The sequence below is a fragment of the Gorilla gorilla genome, chromosome 1 (assembly GCF_029281585.2).
Source record: "Gorilla gorilla gorilla isolate KB3781 chromosome 1, NHGRI_mGorGor1-v2.1_pri, whole genome shotgun sequence".
Taxonomy (NCBI): Eukaryota; Metazoa; Chordata; class Mammalia; order Primates; family Hominidae; genus Gorilla; species Gorilla gorilla.
In genome coordinates this window covers 46,475,883-46,479,645 of record NC_073224.2, presented here as the reverse complement: position 1 = coordinate 46,479,645, position 3,763 = coordinate 46,475,883, and the positions used below count along the sequence as shown (strand labels likewise).

Sequence of the window (3,763 nt, the reverse complement as noted above, 5' to 3'; positions counted from 1 at the left end):
GGATCTCTGCTAGGTCCCTTCTGTCCTGGTCTTTGGCATCCAAGGTAGACCTAGCCTGTGTTCCAGCCGCCTAGCTGGTTGCCGCCAGCTCAATTTCCCAGGACTTGGGCCTAATCCTGGTCTCACGCCTCACATGGAGCTGGCTGGTTCCTGTTAGCATTTCAGTCTACCCCTAATGGCGAGCATCGTTGCTGCCAAGAACTCATGAAACTGGATTCCCATTTGGCCCCTTCTGATCAGACTCTTCTGGACCACTTTGCCTGCTTGGAAACAGGCGGCAGTTATGCCACGTCCCTTGGACTTGTCTATGGCTGCTCAGGGAAGGGCTGTGTCTGGTCCGTATGTTCTGATTCATGATATCCCCTCCCCCGAGCCTGTAGTGCAACTGGCTTCAATCTGCAATTCTAGGTAATGCTAACCCCTCTTTTGGAATAGCTCCTTATAGCTATGATCTGTGCTGAATGAAATAATCTTATCAAGTGCAGAGGCTTTCAGAGAATGTTATCTACCTTTCAAAGTAAAGTTCTCAAGAACATTCTAGAAGATCACATGTTTTGTTTTTTCTCCACAGCCTAGCTCAAGGAATAGGAGATTTGATAGATTTATGACAAGGCCTTTTTCAAATGCATTGATCTGGCTAGCTTTGGTCCTCAAAAGAATGTTCTGCCCTGGAGCAGGCCGGTCTTATCAGACACAGCTACACAAATGGGTTGGTTCTTGCAAACGGTCCAACTGACCATAGAGAAAAATAATTAGCCAAGTCTTTAGTTATGCCTCAGAGTGTACTTTTTTTTTTTTTTTTTTTTTTAAGATAGGTTCTCACTCCTGTCGCCCAGGCTGGAGTGCAGTGGCACAATCTGGGCCCACTGCAGCCTCGACCTCCCGGGCTCAGGTGATTCTCCCACCTCAGCCTTCACAGGTGCAGGCCACCATGCTCGGCTAATTTTTTGTAATCTTTTTAGTAGAGATGGGGTTTTGCTATGTTCCCCAGGCTAGTCTCGAACTCCTGGACTCAGGCGACCCACACGCCTCCACCCGCTAAAGTGCTGGAATTACAGGCATGAGCCACCGTGTCCGGCCTCAGAGTGTACTTTTACTGAAGCTATTTTCAGTGGGCACTGTTGGGGTCACACTGGTGTTAGGTGAGAGTGAGCCATGTGCCAGCCTCTGTCCCTGGCCCACAGAGTCACCTTGATAGCTGTGCGCTGCCACAGGGACTGCTGCAGCCTCAGGATGGTCTATGCTGTGGGGAGGGCCTGCAGGACCGGGGTCTTTCTGACCTGGAATGAATGTAGAGCATAGGTGGACCTATTTCCTGCTGCCAGATTTAAGAAGTTTGCCACAGAAAATGAGGCCTGGGACTTTGTCAGGAAATCTGCAAGCCCAGAAGTTTCAGAAGGGCAGAAAAATAAACATGTACAAGAATCACAAATGAAAGCCAGCAAGGGACTCTGTGAGCCACTGAATGGAGATGGAGATGAAAGTGCAGAGTCTTGTGCAAAGCCTGTGAAGCAAATCACAAAGCCGGCGCCTCGAGTGAGCAGAGACATTTTCTTACATCGGAGGCTTTGTCGTCGTCTACACTGATGGCTGCTGCTCCAGTAATGGGTGGAGGAGAGCACTAGTGGGAACTGACATTTACTGGGGGCCAGGCCATCCTTTAAATGTAGGCATTAGACTTCCTGGGTGACAGACAAACCAAAGAGCAGAAAATCATGCAGCCTGCAACACCATTGAACAAGCAAAGGCTGAAAACATCAATAAATTGGTTCTGTACACAGATAGTATGTTTGCTATAAATGGTATAACTAACTGGGTTCAAGGTAGGAAGAAGAACAGGTGGAAGACAAGTACAGGGAAAGAGGTGACGAACAAAGAGGACTTTGTAGCACTGGAGAAGCTCAGTCAAGGCATGGACATTCAGTGGATACTTGTTCCTGGTCATCCAGGGTTTATTGGCAATGAAGAAGCTGATAGATTAGCAAGAGGAGCTAAACATTCTGAAGACTAAGCAAAGTGACTTTATTACTTGGGAAAAGTTGAGCCAGTGGCAGTTTTGCTACTTTTGCTTACTGGTACGGAAAAGAGACTGCAGGCTGGACCATTGCAGTGGATGGGCAGATGTGGCTTTCACACTGAATCATGGTGGCACGGTGGCATTCTGTGATACATTTTGATAAAAAGTGGTTAAATATATAATAAATTGAACATCTCTGAGATTTAAGAATTATATGAGATTTCAGCATTATGCTTACTAGGTTTGACACTTTTCTTGCTTATTTTATTGCAATCTGGTTTAAAATGCTACAGGTTTGATTTTTTTTTTTTTTTTTTTGAGATGGAGTCTTGCTCTGTTGTCCAGGCTGGAATGCAGTGGCACAATCTCAGCTCACTGCAACCTCCGCCTACCTCGGCCTCTCAAGTAGCTGGGACTACAGCCATGCGCCACCACGCCTGACTAATTTTTGTATTTTTAGTAGAGATGGGGTTTTACCATGTTGGCCAGACTGGTCTCAAACTCCTGACCTCAAGTGATCCACCCACCTCAGCCTCCCAAAGTGCTGGGGTTATAGGTGTGAGCCACCGCGCCTGGCCCACAGCTTTGATTTTGATATGAAATCAAAAAAACATTGGTTAAAAGATGCAGGTCAGAAGTCTTGAAATATTCTGAAAGCATACATTTGTCTTCCAGTTCACAGACTTGAGTCTCCTGCTTTTACAGGTCACTTGTGCCTGTGGGCACATTAGAGACAGATGCAGCCCAGGGCCTGGGCGGGCTGCTCAGCAGAGAGGATGTGAGCTGGTCTCAGCCTCACGTGCCTGCCTGCTGGGCACTGACATAATAGGTGAAGCCTGCACACAGGCGACCCTGGCTGCTAGGCCACTCTCTAGGAACAGTTACAACTTGTAAAGACCAAGATGAATACATAAATCTTTCCAAAATTTCTTTGGCTCTTTTTTAGAAAACTGTGCACACTTAAAAAAAAGTTTGACATGATCATATATTTAGTTTTAAACCTTTTTATCATAAAATAAAAACACACAGGAAGACAGACACACAGACACAGACACAGACACAGACACAGACACACACACACACACACATGCTATTTTCGTTGGGACTTCTGCCTAGAAGAAAATCCTTATTGATCTGTATGTTATGAAGGCTAGTGGCATTCAAAACTGTTAGCCGCATTCAGACAATTTTTATTTATTAATGGAACCTTAATTTTTAAAAACATCCCTTATTATTATTTTTTTCTTTTTCTTTTTCTTTTTTTTTTTTTTTTGAGATGGAGTCTTGCTCTGTTGCCCAGGCTGGAGTGCAGTGGCATAATTTTGGCTCACTGAAACCTCTGCCTCCCAGGTTCAAGCGATTCTCCTGCCTCAGCCTCCAGAGTAGCTGGGATTATAGATGTGCGCCACCATGTCCAGCTAATTTTTGTACTTTTAGTAGTGGGATTTCACCATGTTGGCCAGGCAAACTCCTGGCCTCATGTGATCCATCCGCCTCAGCCTCCCATAGTGCTGGGATTACAGGCGTGAGCCACCGCGCCTGGCCAAAACCTCCCTTTTTAAAAAACCAGTAATAATCTGTTAATCTAAATGCATACAGAAACACAACTTATAAGTTGGCCATTTTTTTCTTGCTATGGAAAATTAGATAACAACTACTGAACAAGCTCACAGATAGTAACTTGGAAATATACTTAAAACAGAGGTACATATGATCGTTTACTACTATTTTTCTTATTTCCAATAG

General features: G+C 45.1%; 1 pseudogene; it reads left to right on the top strand.

Moving 5' to 3' along the window:
- Positions 1-1,155: 1,155 nt before the first annotated feature.
- On the top strand, positions 1,156-2,011 carry LOC101126818 (ribonuclease H1-like; annotated as a pseudogene).
- Positions 2,012-3,763: the final 1,752 nt, after the last annotated feature.